At 42.6% G+C, this 21,783-nt stretch overlaps 1 protein-coding gene across 13 annotated transcripts in view; it reads left to right on the plus strand.

The window, feature by feature from the left end:
• ALPK1 (alpha kinase 1) overlaps window positions 1–21,783 on the plus strand; it is a 189,649-nt gene that overhangs the window by 42,737 nt on the left and 125,129 nt on the right. For all 13 annotated transcript variants that reach the window (XM_073602555.1, XM_073602591.1, XM_073602601.1 and 10 more), the window contains one exon: window positions 12,245–12,306. The gene's annotated coding sequence lies outside the window, so the exon portion shown is untranslated. The remainder of the gene's footprint in view (window positions 1–12,244; window positions 12,307–21,783) is intronic.

Below are 21,783 nucleotides of genomic sequence, written 5' to 3' on the forward strand. Positions count from 1 at the left end.
GTGAGCATAGTCAGCACTCTGGAGGGAAGGGGGGGGACTGGGGATGGAAAATTTAAACTAAAGCAACACAAGGGCCAAATCATATTTAATTTAAAGCAAATCTTTGCCTCCCCCCCCCCCTTTTTTTTGCCCCTTTCTTCTTACCAGGTGCTCCGTGCACATTTCAAGAAGGCACCCTCAAAAGCGGTCAGAGAAGAGAGAGCATTGCTATGTTGAATAAGTGAATGCAAAAAGTGTTTGATTTGGAGATATTGGAAAACAGCTCCAGCATCCAGCTTATATTTATCTTTGAGGGTTTAGAAAGTGTTTGATTTGGAGATATTGGAAAACGGCTCTAGCATCCAGCTTTTATTTATATCTGAGAGTTTCGACAGGATGATCAACCAAATAGTTTAAGAAATGGGTAGCCAAGTATAACCCACAACGTAGCCATCTATGAAATGCGGAAAGTGAAATAAGTCCCGGTGGAAAGACAGGTTTCCCCAGTATAGAAAGTAAAGGAGTATGAGGGGAGATCAGTTTATATATAATTTTCAGGTCATCCCAAATTTTTAAAGAGTGTCTGATTATTGGGCATGATAAGGAACCCCTTTCTTTGGGAGTTAGCCAGAGAAGATTATTTATGGAAATAGGTAAACAGAGATAGGCCTCTAAGGAGACTCTATATGGGGAAAAAAAGCGCTTACAAATGACAAAATGTAAAAGGTAGATAAAAAGCAGCAAACTCAAATGTGTGATATCACAAAAACAGCATGTTATAAAACACTTTTTAATACTTTTTAAGCGCGACTCTGTTTTATACCACTCTAAGCAGACTCACAGGTGAACTCTCCTAGGGGATTGCCAATGGGCTAGCTGTGTAAGTTGGGCTGCTTGATAGTAGTGTTGCAGGAGAGGCAGACCAAGACCTCTCGAGAGTTTAGATCTGTATAAAATGGGTTTTGCACGGTTGGAGAACACGCAAGTGGTAGGGTGTGATGGCTACTGCCAAGACTTGTGTAAAATACAGGAATTTAGGTAACAATATCATCTTCACAGCTGTAATTCTACCAAGCCATGAGATGGTATGTTTTTTCCAAGAGGAAAGCAAGTAAACCGTTTTGGATAATTCGCCTAATAGAACGTGCTGTACGAAGCTGTAAGGTGAACATCCAGATAGGACAAGGAGGAGGTGGTCCAAGAGAAGCCAAAGGAACTGTGAAGCATCTCCACCATTGCTGTGGGCAAGGAGATGTTCAAGGCCTTCGACTTGGCTTTGCTAATGTACAGTCCCTAAAAAAAGTTTTTATTGCTACCACTGCAATACTGGTTCCATCACTGGAACACACGCAGTAAGAAAATCCTGACAGCTTTTCTACAATTTGCTGGAGATCCAGATCTGTGTTAACGTCTAAACACTAAACTGCTGGTATTATAAGTAAGTTTTGGCTATTTATAATATTGTTATTGAATACGTACCAAGACAACAAATGTGGTGCTTTCTGCACCATGTGCCATACTCATGCTTTTCGTTATAATTATGTTTTCCTTTTTCGCATTTTTAGATGAATAGTCATTTTTTTAAGCTTTGAATTTTATTAGGATCAAGTAAGAAATCAGAACAAGAACAGGGCCCAACCTCAGCAGAGGAAAGGTCAAATATAATAGGGAATTTTCTCCGCAAATACAGCCCTAACGCACTTACGGTTGAAGACCAGCAAGCTTTTGATGCCCCTTTGTCACTGGAAGAATGGGAAAAAGCCCTAAAGTCCACAAAGCCAGGCAAATGTCCAGGGCCGGATGGCTTTTCAGCACAGTACTATAAGAGCTACGCAGTCATCTTAGGCCCGAGTTTTCTAGAGGCGTTTAATTCCCTGGCACGCACCCCTGGCAACCCCAGTAGTTTGTTAGAGGCATACATTAAAATATACCAAAAGAGAATAAGGATCCAGCTAGTGTAGTTAATTATCGTCCTATCTCACTTTGAAACGTGGATGTAAAACTTTTTTCCAAGATTTTAGCGACCAGGCTCTCCTATCATGTTCCCGCTTGGGTGGGTCTTGATCAAGTTGGTTTTGTGCCTGGCCGTGAGGCCAGGGACAATGCCATCCAAGCTCTAAATTTGCACCATTGGCTGACTTCCACACACCGTAGGGGGTTTTTCCTTTCCATGGACGCTGAGAAGGCCTTTGACCGAGTGGCCTGGGACTATATGGACGCAGTTCTTGAGAAACTGGGCTTGGGGAGTCGCTTCCGAACACTTATTAAAGCGCTATATACTAACCCAAGCGCTAGGGTCCGGGTCAATGGCCACTTGTCAGAGGCCTTCTCCGTCCATAATGGGACCAGGCAGGGCTGTCCCCTTTCTCCCTTACTATATATTCTTACTCTGGAACCGCTCTTACGCTGCATTCGCATGAACTCAAACATAAAGGGCATTGAGGTCCGTGGGCGGGAGTATAAAATTGCAGCCTTTGCAGACGATGTCCTGCTTTTTTTTACATCTCCCCTGACATCCTTACCAAACTTGATGCAGGTTCTGGAACAATTCCGTCTTATATCCAATTTGAAAATTAACTTTTCAAAATCATTCGCACTGAATATTACTCTAGCTCCGCAAATTGTGCAACAATGCCAGAGGAATTTTCCTTTTACTTGGAAAACAGACGCCATCACCTACCTGGGCATTCAATTACCCAGTAGGCTAGCGGACCTCTACGATAAAAACTTTTTGTCAGAACTAAGAAACCTCCAACTAAACCTTAGCAGGTGGAATATGCCCACTATCTCCTGGTTTGGACGTGCTTCCATCATAAAAATGACGGTACTCCCTCGCATTCTATATAAAATGCAGACTATCCCAATCTGCTTACCACCCTCTTTCTTCACGGTTTATTAAAAAGATGTGTAGGTCCTTCCTTTGGGGAACGGGGCACAAATTAAGTGGACGAAACTGGTGCTAACTAAAGCGGGGGGTGGTATAGGGCTTCCTGATTTACAGAGATATTACTGGGCTACTCATTTAAACCGTATAGTGGATTGGAAAGTGCACACACGATGTAAGGGATGGGTACTACTGGAGCAGTCAATTGTTGGAGCCGAGCTTGGCGCTGTTCCGTGGTTGGATATAAAACATATACCACCTGATATACTTTCCCACCCTCTCATCAACGCAGCACTGCGTGCTTTTGATAGGGCTTGCAAGGCACATGCGATTTCTGCCAAAGAATGTGCTCTTACCCCCATTAAGAGTAATCCGGAATTTGCTCCAGGGATGGCTAAGACCTACTTGTCGGCGGAATGGCCATATGCAGATATGCAGGCCAAACATTTTTTCATCAAAGGTAGGTTCCTCAGACAGAAAGAGCTAGCGGCCATTTCATTGACCAAGTCTTTCCCATTTTGGGCTTATTTACAGCTCAAACACTACTTAGATAACTCAAAGACTAGGGAAAAATTTTCAAAAACTGCGATGGTTTTCGAGTCGCTCTGTTCAGGTCCCTCGCCGCAGCGGCATGTGATATCTATAGTGTACGCCTCCATGTTCCAAGACTCAAGTACTATCTTGCAATCAGAACATGATTTCTGGGAGACACGCCTGAATATTGAAATTTCGGAAGCCAGTTGGGAGCGCATTCATTTATATATTCACAAGGGATCATTGAATGTCCATACCCAGGAAAATGGCTATAAGATCAAGACCCGGTGGTACAAAACACCGGACTTGCTTCATAAGTTCATACCCTTGGTCTCCGACCGTTGTTGGAGATGTGGTCAAGAAAGGGGTACCTTCATGCATATATGGTGGGATTGCCTTCGGATTCAAACATACTGGCGAAGGGTGCACGAGGTAATGACTACGGTCTCTTTGCTCCCCCTGGAATTCACTCCAGCACAGTACCTTCTGCACCACTCCAAAATAAGCAAGAAAAGATATTATAAATCAGTGGCAATGCATATGATAAACGCGGCTAGGCTATGCCTACCAGTCCACTGGACATCCACCACGATTCCATCAATGAAAGAATGGGCTACCCGAATTAACCACATTGCAGGGATAGAGGAGCTAATATATACCACCCAAGATAAGATCACCACATACACGGCGATCTGGGAATCATGGTTCACATTCCGCAAGTCCTCGGAATATCAAAGTCTAGTGAGCGATAGTGGCTAAGGCACTGAATTTGATCTAGTTTTATTAAGACTATAGCCAGAGGCGTTACCAATCTAAAAGTAAGCTGAGAGGAGCAGATGGAAAGGGTAGCTGGTGGTTTTCCCACCCCCTCTCCTCAGTCTCCCTCACCTTTTCCTTACCCCCCCCCCCCTCCAGTCTTTCTCTGTCTCTCTCCTTCTTCTCCTCCCTTCTCCTCCTTATCCTCGCTCCCCCCCCCCTTTTTTCCCCTTTCCTAGAGGAATTTCAACATGCGGGGGGTTTGGAGTGGAGAGCCGACAGGATGGTTGACTCCCCGGTTCACCCCTCGCTTAGGTTCAGACATACAGATAGTGAGCCACAGTTAGAATATATCGACTCCAACTTGTGATATAGATGTGCGAATAGGTTGAGACCTTAACATATTAAACCATACGATTTACGAATGCATTAAGGTGACCTATATATGTGGAGGACTTGAAAAAGTAGACGATATGTGAATGCTTGTATTGTGTAAACATTTTGGTTGGAGACGTACTCCCATGTACCGTTACTTCTGTTATGTCCTGCATTATCTTTAATAAAAAGAAAATCTTTATGGAAAAAAGAAATCAGAACAATACTTTGTATTGTTTTTGAGTGCTGTATATACTGGACAAATATTGTACATGTTTACAGTATACAGTATATCACTGTACACAAGCTTGTGTGCACAAATGTGAAATTACCACTAGAGGGCAGTTTATGACTTGATGATGCAAATTGGGAATCTTCAGTATGAAGCAATAGTTTGATATCTGCTGCTCTGCACCTTTCACAATAATCTTTCTATAAATAAGGTACTTTTAGGAAAGCTCATTTCTTTCTCATCTTACATTACTAGTTTCACTATTGTAGGGGATAAGTGCACACAAAGTTAGTCACTGATGTGTAAGAATGGGGTTTTACTGTGCAAGAAAAAAAAAACTTAAGAAAAATCTTAAATAATTAGATACAATTCCTCTGCCTTGTGTAATACTATAAAAGGGACAGTCTTATTATTTTGGAGTCTCCAGCTATGGAACATCTGGTCCCGAGTCCATCCACCTTCTGTAGTCATTATTTGGGGTGTCAAGCTCTATTGAGTTATTTTGTATAATGTAGACTGTGGCAAGAAGAAGGCTTTCCCTGCTTCACACTGCAACAGTAGTTATCTAGTCAAATACTGTAGTTAGTCTTGTTGAAAAAAGACACGTCCATCCATTTCAACCAAGAGAGAAAAACAAAACACACATACAAATAGAAAACCCCCATATATTCTATCCAATACCCACAGTTGATCAAGAGGAAGGCAAAAAACCCCAATTTGCTCCAGTGGGGGGAAAAAAAATCCTTCCTGATCCCCCAAGAGGCAATCTGATATTCCCTAGATCAAATTTATCTATAAATATTATTATCCAGTTATATTTTGTGCATTTAACATAGGCTGAACATGCGCTCCTGATTGTCCTTGATATGTTTCTTACTCATGTGTAGTTAATGTTTCCAACTGGCAGGATCATTACTATGATCTGAGTACTACTAAGCAGCAATAAAGGGCTGTCCGTACACATGGGCTGAATATCGAGCGGTATCGGCTAGTTCAAAATAAACTGGCCAACATTCGGGCCGTGTGTATGGCAGCCGGTCTTACAGAAGCCGGCCGAACGTCCGGCTTCTGTCGAAGGGGCATGACCAAAAAAGGTCTGCCAATCGGCTTCCCATCAGCACTGGAAGCCAGGGTGGATTTGATTTAAATCAAGTCGATATAAATCACAATTTAAATCACTAGTAAAAGACTTGATTTAAATCAACTCGATTTAAATCATAATTTTTAAAGAGCAATTGTCATCTCTGTCCCGCAGTGGCTCCTTCTCTGACCCGTTGTTGACTCACCGACAGTCCCATTCGCTTTAATGGGATGGCTGGTGATGCGGCAGTGACACCACAAGGTGAGGGACGTGGGGGCAGCAGGTGAGTGGATGCCCCTAACAGGCGCTGTTGCCATGATGGAGCTGATATGACAGGTGCTCTTTGAATGTAAGGACTCATTCTTGCTGGTGGTTAGAATCTTTAATATTTGCAAACAAAATGAAGGCTTCCTATGAATAATAATAAGCTGGCAGGTTAGTAAAACAGCGATATCAGAACCGATTCAATCATTCAGTTTGTAGTGTACATAGATTTGCACAACAATGGAATAAAGAAATATTCCTTGAACTGTTTTATCTCATGGTTACTGTGAAATTATGTGAATGCATCAATGCAGTGCATGTTATCTCAGCTTGCAGAGTTGGATTCATTGAATGAGTTTACCAAAAATGTAAATTTTGCAGAATATACAGCCTCATGCTACATAACTAAACTCCATTTCATGCTGAATAACCAAATTAATAATGTATCTTAAATAGAAAACTATCTTTAGATAGATTTTTACTCCAAATACATTTTATTAATATGAATTTGATAAAAATAAAAAAAAATCTGATTTAAAACAAAAAAAAAAATCAGTTGTTTTTTTTTTTTAAATCACTGATTTTTATCCACCCTGCTGGCAGCCATTGACTGAGAGCCCTAACCAGTGTGTTCTGGTGGTCATCTCCCTGTCAGAACACAATAGCTTAGTGGGGGAGATCGCTGTACTAACATCAGATTGTTAATACTGGATCTCCCGAGCTCTTCAGTTTTTTTTTCACTCAGCCCGCTGGGGTAAACCAAAAAAAAAAAAACTGCTAGTGTGTACTAGGCTTATGTGTTTAAAGTTGGTTGTGTGGCAACACAAGCAGGCACAGAAAGACCATAACCAAGCACTATGACTGACTGATAGGCAAAGTGACACTGGAGATATGGACAGGGTAAAATGACTATAGTGCAAGTAAAGCTTTAGAAGTGTGGTCCTATACTATATATATGTACCATCATATATATATATATATATATATATATATATATATATATATATATATATATATATATATATATATATATATATAGATAGATCTATATAGATCTATCTATATCTATATAGATCTATCTATATATATATATATATATATATATATATATATATACAGTATTTCACAAACATATTTTATTATATCTTTTCATGTGACAGCACTGAAGAAATGTCACTTTACTACAATGTAAAGTAGTGAGTGTACAGCTTGTATAACAGTGTAAATTTGCTGTCCCCACAAAATAACTCAACACACAGCCATTAATGTCTAAACCGCTGGCAACAAAAGTGAATACACCCCTAAGTGAAAATGTCCAAATTGGGTCCAATTAGCCATTTTCTCTCCCCAGTGTCATGTGACTCGTTAGTGTTACAAGGTCTCCAGTGTGAATGGGGAACAGGTGTGTTCTGGTCACTGGAAGTTCAACATGGGACCTCATGGCAAATAACTCTCTGAGGATCTCAAAAAAAATAATTGTTGCTCTACATAAAGATATTCTAATATATTAGAAGATTGCCAAGACCCTGAAACTGAGCTGCAGCACGGTGGTCAAGACCATACAGCGGTTTAACAGGACAGGCTCCACTCAGAACAGGCCTCGCCATGGTCAACCAAAGAAGATGAGTGCACGTGCTCAGCGTCATATACAGAGGTTGTCTTTGGGAAATAGACGTAGTCACCTTTGCTGCAGAGGTTGAAGGTGTGGGGGGCCAACTTGTCAGTGCTCAGACCATACGCCGCACACTGCATCAAATTGGTCTGCATTGGCTGTCGTCCCACAAGGAAGCCCCTGCTAAAGATGATGCACAAGAAAGGCCTCAAACAGTTTACTGAAGACAAGCAGACTAAGGACATGGATTACTCAAGTCATGTCCTGTGGTCTGATGAGACCAAGATTAACATATTTGATTCAGATGTTGTCCCCCCCTGCAACCAGGTGAGGAGTACAAAGACAAGTGTGTCTTGCCTACAGTCAAGCATGGTGGTGGGAGTGTCATAGTCTGGGGCTGCATGATTGCTGCCGGCACTGGGGAGCTACAGTTCTTTGAGGGAACCATGAATGCCAACATGTACTGTGACATACTAAAGCAGAGCATGATCCCCTCCCTTCAGAGACTGGGCCGCAGGGCAGTATTCCAACATGATAACGACCCCAAACACACCTCCAAGACTACCACTGCCTTGCTAAAGAAGCTGACGGTAAGGGTGATGGACTGGCCAAGCATGTCTCCAGACCTAAACCCTATTGAGCATCTGTGGGGCACCCTCAAACGGAAGGTGGAGGAGCGCAAGGTCTCTAACATTCACCAGCTCCGTGATGTCACCATTTGTAGCAAAGTGTCATTTCTTCAGTGTTGTCACATGAAAAGATATAATAAAATTTACAAAAATGTGAGGGGTGTACTCACTTTTGTGAGATATATATATATATATATATATATATATACACAGTGGGGACGGAGAGTATTCAGACCCCCTTAAATTTTTCACTCTTTGTTATATTGCAGCCATTTGCTAAAATCATTTAAGTTAATTTTTTTTCCTCATTAAAGAGGAAGTAAACCCTGATGGGTTTACTTCCTCTTTGTTTCCCTGCAAAGGTAAAGCATAATGGGCTACTATCATTTTGTGTCACTTACCTGACACAGGAGCCTGCGATGTCACCGCTGTCCCTTCTTCTACAAAGCGTCCATCTTCTTTCCGGGTATCGCGGCTCCGGGGCTGTGATTGGCCGGAGCTGCGATGACATCACTCCCGCACATGCGCGAGAAACGGCACACTCATCACCTGTCCAATACAGTCCCAACAGTGAAGCATAGTGGTGGCAGCATCATGCTGTGGGAGTGTTTTTCAGCTGCAGGGACAGGACGACTGGTTGCAATCGAGGGAAAGATGAATGCGGCCAAGTACAGAGATATCCTGGACAAAACCTTCTCCAGAGTGCTCAGGACCTCAGACTGGGCCAAAAGTTTACCTTCAAATAAGACAATGACCCTAAGCACACAACTAAAATAATGAAGGAGTGGCTTCACAACAACTCCGTGACTGTTCTTGAATGGCCCAGCCAGAGCCCTGACTTAAAACCAATTGAGCATCTCTGGAGAGACCTAAAAATGGCTGTCCACCAAAGTTTACCATCCAACCTGACAGAACTGGAGAGGATCTGCAAGGAGGAATGGCAGAGGATCCCCAAATCCAGGTGTGAAAAACTTTTTGCATCTTTCCCAAAAAGACTCATGACTGTATTAGATCAAAAGGGTGCTTCTACTAAATACTGAGCAAAGGGTCTGAATACTTAGGACCATGTGATATTTCAGGTTTGTTTTTTAATAAATCTGCAAAAATGTCAACAATTCTGTGTTTTTCTGTCAATATAGGGTGCTGTGTGTACATTAATGAGGAAAAAAATGAACTTAAATGATTTTAGCAAATAACAAAGAGTGAAAAATTTAAGGGGGTCTGAATTTTTCCCGTCTCCACTGTATATACGGTATATATATATATATATATATAAACTAGTGTCCCTCTGCCGAAAGCCTGTCTATGGCAGGATGTGGCTGGACAGGGATAAACACTGTCCCGAGTGGTGGGGCCCCATGCATTCAGGAATGAATGCCTGGAATGCGGGTCTTCTTACGCCACTCTCTCATAAGCAAACCTGTGCCCTGTATCCTCTGCTTTACACACTAGAGCGAGAACCTCCTGTTTTGGGTTCCCCCACCAGAGCTCTTGCCTCCTTTTCTCCAAGTACCTCTATAACAAGATGCTTGCTATGGGGGCACTCGTACAGGCTTGCTCCCGAGCCAGGCTGTGTGCATCTGTAGACACGGACAGGGTGGCTCAGCCCCTCCCCCCCCCGCTCCCTTCTCACTGGATTTGACTGACAGCAGCCAGAGCCAATGGCTCCTACTGCTCTCAGCTAAGCTTGTGAGATCACAGAGAGAGGAGAGAAAAACTGAAGCCAGACACAACGCTGGATTGAGTCAGGTAGGTGTTAGGGAGGGGGGCTGGGGGGAACTGCTATTGTAAGGGTTTTTCACCTTAATGCAGAGAATGCAATAAAGTAAAAAATAACTTTTACCTTTTACAACCACTTGAAATATCTCAGATTGTTTTCTTTACCAGGATTCCGATATCATTTAGACTTTTGGGAGTATAAGATATATTGTGTTGGTTTGCCATTTCCATGATTTTTTTCTGGATATATAAAAAGAACTTGCCATAAAAATCTGTCTGTCCTTGCTGATCTTTTCCTGCAAATGTTAATTGCCTGGCTGGTATACTGGACCTATGGTTTCTATGCATTATGAGTTTCAGACCTGGATAAAGTATGCAGTTTAGAAATGATGACTTAATACATACAATAAACTGCAAGCATTTTTAGGAGGCTAGCCATAGCAGTGTTTATATTACACAAATTATATATTTCACATATCAATAAGATTAAAGCCGGCAACTCGAAGTGCTCTTGCGAAGAAAATTCTTTATTGGCTACATATACATATACGTATAAAAGCATGATACAAAAGATGCTAACGCGTTTCAGCTTTTGCAGCCTTCCTCATAGCATGCTCTTTTGTATCATACTTTTATACATGTAGCCCAGGCCTGGACTGGCCATAGGGCACACCGGGCATTTGCCCGGTGGCATCATGTTCAAGGAAGAGCAGTCTCTTAATGACTTGGCCGCACAGCGGGAGGTAAGCGGCGACCGCGGTCTGGACTGGGCTAACACAGACCGAGGCCGCCGCTTACCTCTCGCTATACAGGCATTCCAAAAGCAGGGCCAGTGCCAGCAAACCTACGAGGTGCAGAAGAAGGCGGGAGAGAAGGCTCCTGTGAAATGCAGGAAGCGCCTGCAGGGGACAGACACCTTGGATTGGGGCTGTCTATTTACTGGTCTGGGAAGGTCTCTTTACTGGTCTGGGGCTGTCTCTTTGTTGGTCTGGGGCTATCGCTTAACTGGTCTGGGGCTGTATCTTTACTGGTCTGGGGCTGTCTATTTACTGGTCTGGGGCTGTCTATTTGCTGGTCTGGGGCTGTCTATTTACTGGTCTGGGGCTGTATCTTTACTGGTCTGGGGCTGTCTATTTGCTGGTCTGGGGCTGTCTATTTGCTGGTCTGGGGCTGTCTATTTGCTGGTCTGGGGCTGTCTATTTGCTGGTCTGGGGCTGCCTCTTTGCTGGTCTGGGGCTGCCTCTTTGCTGGTCTGGGGCTGCCTCTTTGCTGGTCTGGGGCTGCCTCTTTGCTTGATGGGGTTGTCTCTTTGCTATATGGGGATGTCTCTTTGCTGTATTGGGACGTCTCGTGGGATGAATATCTGATCACCAACCACCCCCGCGCATGCCCGCCCCACATCTCCGCCCTACTTCCCCCTAGGGATTGGGCTGCCCAGTTTAAAATGTCTGGGCCTGTTTTTTGTCCCAGTCTGGGCCTGATGTAGCCAATAAAGAATTTTCTTTGCAAGAGCACTCTGAGTTGCTTATTGATATCTGCAACCTTGGGAGTTGGCAAGCGCACCGGACTCCAGCTCCTGGTTATAAAATATAGCGGTTGAGCTTGGGTAAAACCTTTATATTCATCTACATGATATGTTTCCTTTTAATGAGGAAATTAACTCCAAAAGCTGTGCTGAGCTGAAAGGACTGGTCGCCAGCATTACCCGTAATCTTGCTGCAGCTGATCTTTCCTCATTACTGGCATTGTTCTTTAAAGTATGTAAGATGGAGGGGGCCATCTTGGTAGTGTTTTACTTCCTCATGCCTGAGCCTCCAGCACAGAGAACAGGGAGCTTAGCAGTGACTTCCCTAAATTTCACAGGGAACAAATTCAGCACAACTAGCAGTCAGAGGCAGCAGTGCCTTAGATTTCACACTGCAGATATACAGCTATGAGGCTGTAAACACAAGAATGCCCAGGAACACTCACACACTAGGAAATCTGCTGTTTCTCCAGAGGTAGTCCAGGCAAAATGTACATTTTTTTCAAGGTACTGCTTCTGCACAATTAACAGTTCTAGATGTTTCCTAAAACACAGCATTATTTTCCCTTCTTGAGTTCAGGTCCACATTAATTGTTCACAGTTCTTCTAACCTATCATTTTATGTATTTACTGTTTGTTTACATTTTTTTGCAGCTCCATATGTACGGACAAAAATTATATGACAGATATGTGTTCATCTCTGTGCAAACTGTAAGGTAAGTGAAAATCAATGTCCTTGTCATTGGTAATGAATGTGTTTACATAAACCAAGGTAACGTGGCTGAACTGGCTGCTCTGTGTTATTCATCATGAGTATGACATTGCAAATGTATTTAAAAATATTTCAGTTTTTTTGCTGGCCTGATTTATTCAGTGTTTTCCACAAATATAACTAGCATTCTGTTTGTTGACAAGAACTCAAGTTCCTAAATGTAGAAATTTGCATCATCATGTTTAGCTTTTTAAAGAACGGGAATAAAACAAAAGTTAGATCTATTGTTGTGTGGTAACTAAAGCCCTGATTTGCAGCAAACCAAAGTAATAAATTCAATTCCTATCCTTTTTCTCAGAAAGGAACACGATTTAGGATAAGCAGTTTGCATTCTCCTTTTTGTCCTGAAGATGGCAGTGTTTCATTTATTTTTCTATCTTGTGCAGCACTTGTAGAGTAATATTATTATAGGTATTTATAAATCCCTCAAGGAGCTTACATTCTTTTTCACATGCATACACACTTGTACACATATATTAGAGTAAACTTAGACAGGAGCCAAAATAACTTACTGGAATATCAGAGATTTGCAAAAAAAAAAAAATGTTTTGATCCGCTTTCTTCTAAAATTAACTTTTTTATGTCGTTCTGTCTGGTTGACACTGTAGAGGTGTCTGATCTTTTTTCAGATGTGAGTTAGGGACCTTAGATTGTAAGCTCCTTGAGGGTAGGGACTGATGTGAATGTACAATGTATATGTAAAGTGCTGCGTAAATTGACAGCGCTATATAAGTACCTGAAATAAATAAAATAAAATAAAAATAAATTTTCAGACTTAATGACATAATGTGGATGCTGTGTACACGCATTGAGAGGTTCCTTTCCTTTTCCTCCTTGAAAAAAAAATGATTGGTGTCCAGTTACACCGAGATTTCTGTGATTGCTAGTGAGTGCTTCTCATGATTGCTTTTGTCCTCTATATTATTTTCCTCTAGTGGACCCCTACATAGCCCAACCATGTTATAATAATAATCAAGCAAAATACTTGAGTGAGATACCTTGAAGATAAAAATATATCTACATCCTAAAAAAATGGAGCTTGGTGCATGTTACATTGCATGTCCCCCTTTAGATTGTAAGCTCCATGAGCAGGGCCCTCCTATTCCTTTTGTATTGAACTGTATTGTAATTGTAAAGTGATGTGTAAACTGTTAAATCCTGTATAATAATAATCACGTCTGATAGCCTCCATTCAGTGTTGTAATGAAAAATGGCTGTCATGCATATATGATATAAGGTGCCACTTGCAGCCATGTTGCCTGACACAGTGCTGTACCTCTGTTCAATATGTGTCTTCTGAAATATACCACAGCACTTGTTCACATTCTGTATGCTGCGTTAAGTGTGCTCTGAGCCACCACAAAGGTAAATCGGGACCGTCCTGTATAGACTCAGCAATGATTGTGAGTTTGTGAAGATCCAGTTGATCATCTATGAGCATGACCCTAAGACCCCTTTCACACTGTGTCGTTTTGCAGGCGCTGTCGCGCTAAAAATAGCGCCTGCAAACCGACCTGAAACAGCCGCTGCTGTGTCTCCTGTGTGAAACCCCTTAGGACTTTCACACTGGAGCGGTGCGCTGGCAGGACGGTAAAAAAAGTCCTGCTAGCAGCATCTTTGGAGCAGCGAAGGAGCGGTGTGTATACCGCTCCTCCACCGCTCCTGCCCATTGAAATCAATGGGGCACTGCGGCTATACCGCCTCTGGTGGCCAAGAAAGGGTTTTTAACCCCCCCGCTAGCGGCCGAATACCACCGCTAAAACTACAGTAAAGCACTGCTAAAAATAGCGGCGCTTTTCCGCCGACGCACCGCCCGCCCCAGTGTGAAAGGGGCCTTAGATAATTTTTTTAAAATACTTTTTATTACCAAAGAATTCAATGGCAAGGTACAAATATTCACATTGTAAAAGTATACAAAGTGCCAATATCCCATTGTAAAACAGTGTGACTGAACGTCAATAAACAGGGAGCCTTAACAAACTTTGGGGGTTATTTATGAAAGGCAAATCCACTTTGCACTACAAGTACAAAGTGCACTTGAATTTGCACTGAAAGTGCACTTGGAAGTGCAGTCGCTGTAGATCTCAGGGGTAGATCTGAAATGAGGGGAAGCTCTGCTGATTTTATTATCTAATCATGTGCAAGCTAAAATGCTGGGGTTTTTTACTTTCCTTGGAAGTGCAGTCGCTGTAGATCCGAGGGGGACATGCAAGGAAAGTAAAAAAAAACAGCATTTTAGCTTGCACATGATTGGATAATAAAATCAGCAGAGATTCCCCTCATTTCAGATCTACCCCTGAGATCTACAGCGACTGCACTTCCAAGTTCACTTTCAGTGCAATTTCAAGTGCATTTTGCACTTGTAGTTTGCACTTGAAGTGCAAAGTGGATTTGCCTTTAGTAAATAACCCCCAATGTCTCCTGTGTGCATCCAACAATCAATAGCAATCATCTGAAAGCAATTCAATACATTCACATCTCCCACAGATACTTCTATTTAAGATAAATCAAGGTCAGCCATTTAGCAGTTAAAGGATAATTTAATCATTCTAAAAATAATAATAAATGCACATCTTTTTTCAGGTAAAAAAATGTGCATTTTTTTTTCAGGAGCCTGGAAAGCAGGTGCAATCTCAGGTTCCTGCAGACTAGCTGTCTGCTCATACCTCGTACGGGCTGGCAATTTCACAAAGACAGAAAGACTCGATCAACTACCTAAAGCGCTCACCAGCACCCTCGTAGTTAATTGAGAACTACAAGCCATCAGCCGTAAAGGCTGACATTTTTTTTTAGTTCTTTCATTCACAGATCTCTGTAAATGAATGATGCAGTTGTGTGGGCAAACTGTGACAGCAGGCGTCGGCAGAATATCCCTGGGCTGCTGTCACAATGAGGGGGGAATTGGTGAGAAGCTGCAGCAGTGGGAACATGTTACACATTCCACCCTAAAAAACGGGTGGAACATATAACATGTTACCAAAGGTGAACTTATCCTTTAAAGTTTGGGTTGAGATAGACCACACCTCCCATATCTTATAGTATTTGCGTGTTGCCTTGTGTTCATATATTACTTTTTCATAAGGGAGAATCTTATTAACAGCAATTATCCATTGAAGAAGGGAAGGGGGAGAGGCTTGCATCCATTTAAGCGGTATTTGTTTTCGTGTCAAAAATAGGCTTTTTTTTTTTAGGAAAATCCTAGCATATCTAGGCCAAAGCTCCTCATTCAGTAATCCTAAAAGACATACTTCAGGGGTGAGTGGAACTGGAGCTGTATGTAGGTTAGACAGCAATTCTACGACCTGTTTCCAATAATCTGCTATAATTGGGCATGTCCACGTTAAATGATAAAACTCAGCTCCCAGTTGTGCACAGTGTGGACAGTTAATAAACAGTGGCATTTTGGAACCTCTTGGTTACAACGTTTGGTTAGGTTTGTGATAAACTTCACAACAGAAGGGCTTGAGGATCTGATATGAGTATGAGATATTTAAATACACTATATTGTCAAAAGTATTGGGACGCCTGCCTTTACACACTCATGAACTTTCCCAGTCTTAGTTCGTAGGGTTCAATTCTGAGTTGGCCCACCCTTTGCAGCTATAACAACTTCAACTCTTCTGGGAAGGCTGTCCACAAGGTGTAGGAGTGTGTCTATGGGAATGTTTGACCATTCTTCCAGAAGTGCATTTGTGAGGTCAGGCACTGATGTTGGATGAAAAGGCCTGGCTCACAGTCTCTGCTCTAATTCATCCCAAAGGTGTTCTATTGGGTTGAGGTCAGGACTTGTGCAGGCCAGTCAAGTTCCTCCACCCCAAACTGTCTTTATGGACCTTGCTTTGTGCACTGGTCCAAATCATTTGGTGGAGGGGGTATTATGGTGTGGGGTTGTTTTTCAGGGGTTGGACTTGGCCCCTTAGTTCCAGTGAAGGGAACTCTTAAGGCATCAACATACCAAGACATTTTGAACAATTTCATACTCCCAACTTTGTGGGAACGGTTTGGGGATGGCCCCTTCCTGTTCCAACTTAACTGCGTACCAGTGCACAAAGCAAGGTCCATAAAGACATGGATGAGTGGGTTTGGGGTGGAGGAACTTGACTGGCCTGCACAGAGTCCTGACCTCAACCCGATAGAACACCTTTGGGATGAATTAGAGAGGAGACTGCAAGCCAGGTCTTCTCGTCCAACATCAGTACCTTACTTCACAAATGCACTTCTGGAAGAATGGTCAAACATTCCCAGAGACACGCTTCTAAACCTTGTGGACAGCCTTACCAGAAGAGTTGAAGCTGTTATAGCTGCAAAGGGTGGGCCAACTCAATATTGAACCCTACCAACTAAGACTGGACAGCCATTAAAGTCCAAGTGTGTGTAAAGACAGGTGTCACAATACTTTTGACAAAACACTGTAGTGTATGGTATGCAGATTTTCTATACAATTTTTCCTACAGTTCACAGTGTCTTTACATGTAAAGTATAACAAATTGATTCCTTATTGGCTTGAAATCTTTGTAGAGCGTTTCCATGCACAAACATGCCCATGTCTACTCCATTCATGTGGATCAGTGAAAATGACTGACACATTCAGAATGTTATATTTTGGGAATAATGGAACACTTGTAAAAATGTTTTCTCCTGCAAGCCCTCAACCTAGAAATAAATGTGTCAAATCGATTAATAAAGTGTATCTATATCCACTTTTTTTCTAGTTTTGGATGCCGTGGGGTGGGATTAAAACACTTGTCAGGGTGTACTGCTATCTGGGGCTCCATTTGAGAGATTTCTCCTCAGTTTTTGATGTGGTGACAGGAAGTGAAGGTTAGGGCTCATTCATAGGGAAATACTTATCCGTACACCCGTGCAAAGAGCTTTGCCCACACAGGATACACAGGTGTTTGTGTATCCTGCACAGGAGTCCTGTGCGTCTTTTGGTCCATTTCAGCCAAAAATTTGGGCTGAAATCAGACCTGAGCCTAGGTTCACATATATGCCATGCGGGAACCGGCGCAATTCCTGCGCCGGTTCCCACATCGCATCTCTCCCGCGGGTAGTTCACACTGCCCTCTGCAAACCACTACGGGTGTCAATACAATGTTAATGACACCCGCAGATCGGTTCACAGTGCAAACTGTGAACACCCATGCGATCCGATTCTAGTGCGGGGAAAAAAAAGTCCCTGCACTATTTTCCTGCGAATCCAATGCGAGTTGAGCCATACAACTGTATGGCTGAACTCTGAAACGGTGAACAAGGATGCACCTGGACTCCTGTGCTGAGCCGGTGTGTGTTCATATGTTAACCCAGCCTGAATCGCACAGGAATACGGCCAGTGTTCCTGTGCGATTCATGCGTGATTCAGTGCAGTCTGATTTTCAGCCCATTCATTTGGTGTGAACGGGCCCTAAATTTAAACCGAACCCTGATAACATACAGTATAACGGCCAACTAACACAAAAGTGCACTCTCTAGTTTGCAGCAGAAACAGAGTCACCTTTCAAGCACTGAGGATGTGTGCTTAAGAGCTTCAGAGTTCAGGCACATTTTAGGGATTTTATCAAGTAAGCAGAGTTATAACTCTAAAGCGAATTGTAGACGTGTGGCAAAATTGTCATGCCTCTGAAAAGCAATCCATGTCTGGAGGCGTCTAACGGGTGGTGGGGAGTTGATATGTTCCTCACCATCTATTTTTAAACCTGTAAATGACATGCTGCAAATGTGCGCATTGAATGGATTGAGTTCAGTAGCGGTACTGCCTGCCAAAAGCGATCATTATTATCGTGACCACGAAGCAAAGCATCACAGTTGCGGAATATGAACACCCCTGTCCATCGGCTTTAGGTCTGGTTCATACAGGTGCGGGGGGTCCTATTGTGGGTCCACACCCATTCCCACAGCTGCAACCACCTGCACAGAAAACTCAGGAGATTATTAATCCTAATGGCCCTGCACACGCTGGAAATCGCAGCAGCCGCTTCCCGCACTTGGAACTGCACTGCACTTTTTCCGTGCGGCTGTGATTTAAAAAATGGAGCAAGGACCTTTTTCCTGCATTTTTAGGAGACATGGCAGCCCATTCAAATGAATGTCCTGCTGCGCCCATGCAAAACGTGGCTCACAGAGCCACCAAAGTATGAACCAGGCCTTATAACTTAAGGGGCACAATCGCGTGTTCTTTACCAACCCCGAACTAGTCAAATCAAACCCTTGAGAAAAAAATGGAGCCTCCCACTTTAGTTCGGCACAGACAGAACCAAGAACTAGCAATACAGAAATTGTCATTAAGGTTGAGTGAACGGTTCAGCCCAAGCATGATTTCAAACAGAACACTGTTAGCCCCGTGGAACACCCGAATTTGCAGGGTTTTCGTCAGGTGAATGCACAGTGCATTCTGCGCCCTGATTGGGCAAAGCTTTGCCCAATCAGGGCGTAGTAAAAGCTGGTCATTAAGGAGCGGGCCAGGAAGCCGGCCATTGCGTCCTTAACAACCGATGAGTCATCAGCTGTCAATGGGCTTCCCCGCTGACAGTTGAATAGAAAAAACACATTTCCCATTAAAAAAAACTGTAAAAAAACGGCATGGGGTCCCCTTCAGGTCTGGTATGGATTTTAAGGGGAAACCCATGTCAAAATTTAAAAAAAAAACTGTGCAGGCTCCCCCCCAAAATTCATACCAGACCCACTATGCACCTGTCCATCGGGGACACTGTTTTTTTATCTTTTCAATACAGGAATTGTCAAAAACTGTGTTTGTGTTTTTATTATTTTGTGACACTCTTTTGATGAATGAGTACGGGTACTTAGTTAAAGGGGTCTTCCAGATTCCAATAGGCCCCCTGCCCGCAGACCCCCACAACACTCGCCCCCCCCCCTTTCCTGACCTGCCAGGCTGCATGCTCAGATAAGGGTCTGGTATGGACTGGGGGAGACCCCACGTGTTTTTTTCTTTATTTTTTTTCAATAGCTGGGTGCTGGCAATTGCAACTGCGAGTCAATTTAAGAGCACCCGCTTAGGCTCTGAGGAAAGGGGCTCGCCCCCGAAACGCGTTAGCCATCGCCGTATCCACCTGATGTCCGGTCCCATTTGTATCCTGATGTCTGTTACTGCACACCTGCAGTCTATGTCCATGCTTGTATTCTAAGCTCGTTTGTGAGTATATACTTGCTATTTTATAGTTTTAATAAATGCTATCAGTGGTAATGCGCTAGGTCGGTGCGCCCCCCCTCTTTTTGTTTCTTTTTGTAGCTTTTGAATGCCCAACATTCTGAAGAGGGCTGCAAGACGGCAGATACCATTGAAGCCTATTGGCCTTATCGCACACTGATAATCTAGACACTTGAGCGCAGGAGAGAGTTGTTCTCTTTTGGACTTAGATTTGAAACATGTTTCAAATCTGTCCGACGGACTCGAGTCCGGTCGAAAAGTCTGCTCGTCTGTATGCTAGTCCGACGGACAAAAACTGACGCTAGGGCAGCTATTGGCTACTGGCTATGAACTTCCTTGTTTTAGTCCGGTCGTACGTCATCACGTATGTATCCGTCGGACTTTGGTTGATCGTGTGTAGGCAAGTCCGTTCATTTGGAAAGTCCGTTGTAAAGTCCGTCGAAAAGTCCGCTGGACAAAGTCTGCCGTAAAGTCCGGTCGTGTGTACGCAGTATAAGAAGCACTCTCATAGGAGGAGAGAGCAGGGTTATGAAGAGATGAGTTCATATGTTTGCAGCTTCTCTTTTCATGATCCAATCACAGCCTAGATAGAGCTTTCTTTTGGTGATATTTGATGGTTTTTTATTTTTTTGCGATACAAACAAAAAACTGACAATTTTGGAAAAAAAAACAATATCTTTTACTTCCTGATATAAAACATATCCAATAAAAAAATAACAAATAAATTAAAATCTTCATAAATTTTGGCCAAAATGTATTCTACATGTCTTTAGTAAAACAAAACAAAAAATCCCAATAAGTGTATATTGATTGATTTTGTCTGACAGTTATAGCGTCTACAAACTATAGGCTATATACTGGAATTTTTATTTTTTATTTTTTTTTAATACTACTTATGACGGTGATCATCGACTTATAACGGGATTGCGATAATGCAGTGGGAAATCTGACACTGGGGGGAACTGACTAACTTGCGATGCCATCTGGTTCCTCCAAATATCTGGTCCAGGTTGTAGGCGCTTAGAGATACTGCTCGCAATTGCCGGAGTATTGATAAGCCTTGTTTTAAAGCTCGTTTGTGAGTATGTTTCTTGTTATATTTTATGTATAAATTTTATCTTTGGTAATGCACAAGGTCAGTGCGCCTTCCTATTTTTTTGTAGGGAACTGACTAACCGCCACTGACATCACCAGTGACATTAATACAGTGATCAGTGCTAATAATATGCTCTGTCACTGTACTAATGAAACTGGGTAGGAAGGGGTTAAAATCTAATGCGATCAAAGTGTTAAATGTGTGACTAACTATGTGTAATGTGTGTGATAGGTGCTGCTTTTACTAAGGCCGCTTCAAATGTACGTTAGGCGGTCTGCAAGCGGTACAGTTAAAGTGTCACCAAAAGCCTAATCTTCACTAACCTCTTAATCCTGCATACAGAACTACACCACAGTTGTTTATTGGAATCTACAACTTACTTTCACATATCGTATTTGGTCTCATAAATGTTCCCTCCATGCGCCCCCAACGGGTTCTTTTCCCTTCACTTACAATTTGTGGGTATGAGCAGTGCAAATATATTGCTGTCACCACTCTCCTCCAACTACAGATCCCAGCTATCAATGCGCCTTCCGATTCTACTACATATGTGTTACCATTTCATTCATTCATTCATGAATGTTTATTTAGCGGGTTGCCTAGAGTTCAACTTTAAGCCAACATTTTTATTTTCACCAGCACCCCCATTATAGTCAAGGCCAGGTGGCAAAGACTTTGTGCAGACAAACAGTAAAACAAGAATAAAGCACACCTGGCTCATTTGCAAAAATAAATATTTGTATCCTCCAGATCCTTTTTATTGAGTAAGTAGCTTGAAAAATGGTCAGTAATAGTCTGAAAGTCCTGAGAACTACAAATTCGCTAAAATGTAAAATAGGGTGCCAGTAATTAAAAAAGAAATCCCTAGGCAAATGTTTTTGCCTTGAAAACGCTATGTTGTCAGAAAGTTTTACAGGCCCTGGTCAGGTCACGTGTCTTTTCTTTCCTGTCGCCTCATAAAGATTTCTTAGGAGCTGGTAATAAAAGTTGGTAAATAAAGACACCAAGACAAATCCCCAAGCTGAGAAGGATTCTCCTAGAAGCGTGGGTTCTCATTATTTTCCCAAATTTTGGCATAGGCTTGGGTCAGTCAGCTTAAGCAGTGTCTGTGTTTGTATACCATCCTTCACAAGGCTCTGTCTGCAAAGGCCCAGAGCTGC

Source organism: Aquarana catesbeiana, linkage group LG01 (genome assembly GCF_042186555.1).
Source record: "Aquarana catesbeiana isolate 2022-GZ linkage group LG01, ASM4218655v1, whole genome shotgun sequence".
NCBI classification, from domain to species: domain Eukaryota; kingdom Metazoa; phylum Chordata; class Amphibia; order Anura; family Ranidae; genus Aquarana; species Aquarana catesbeiana.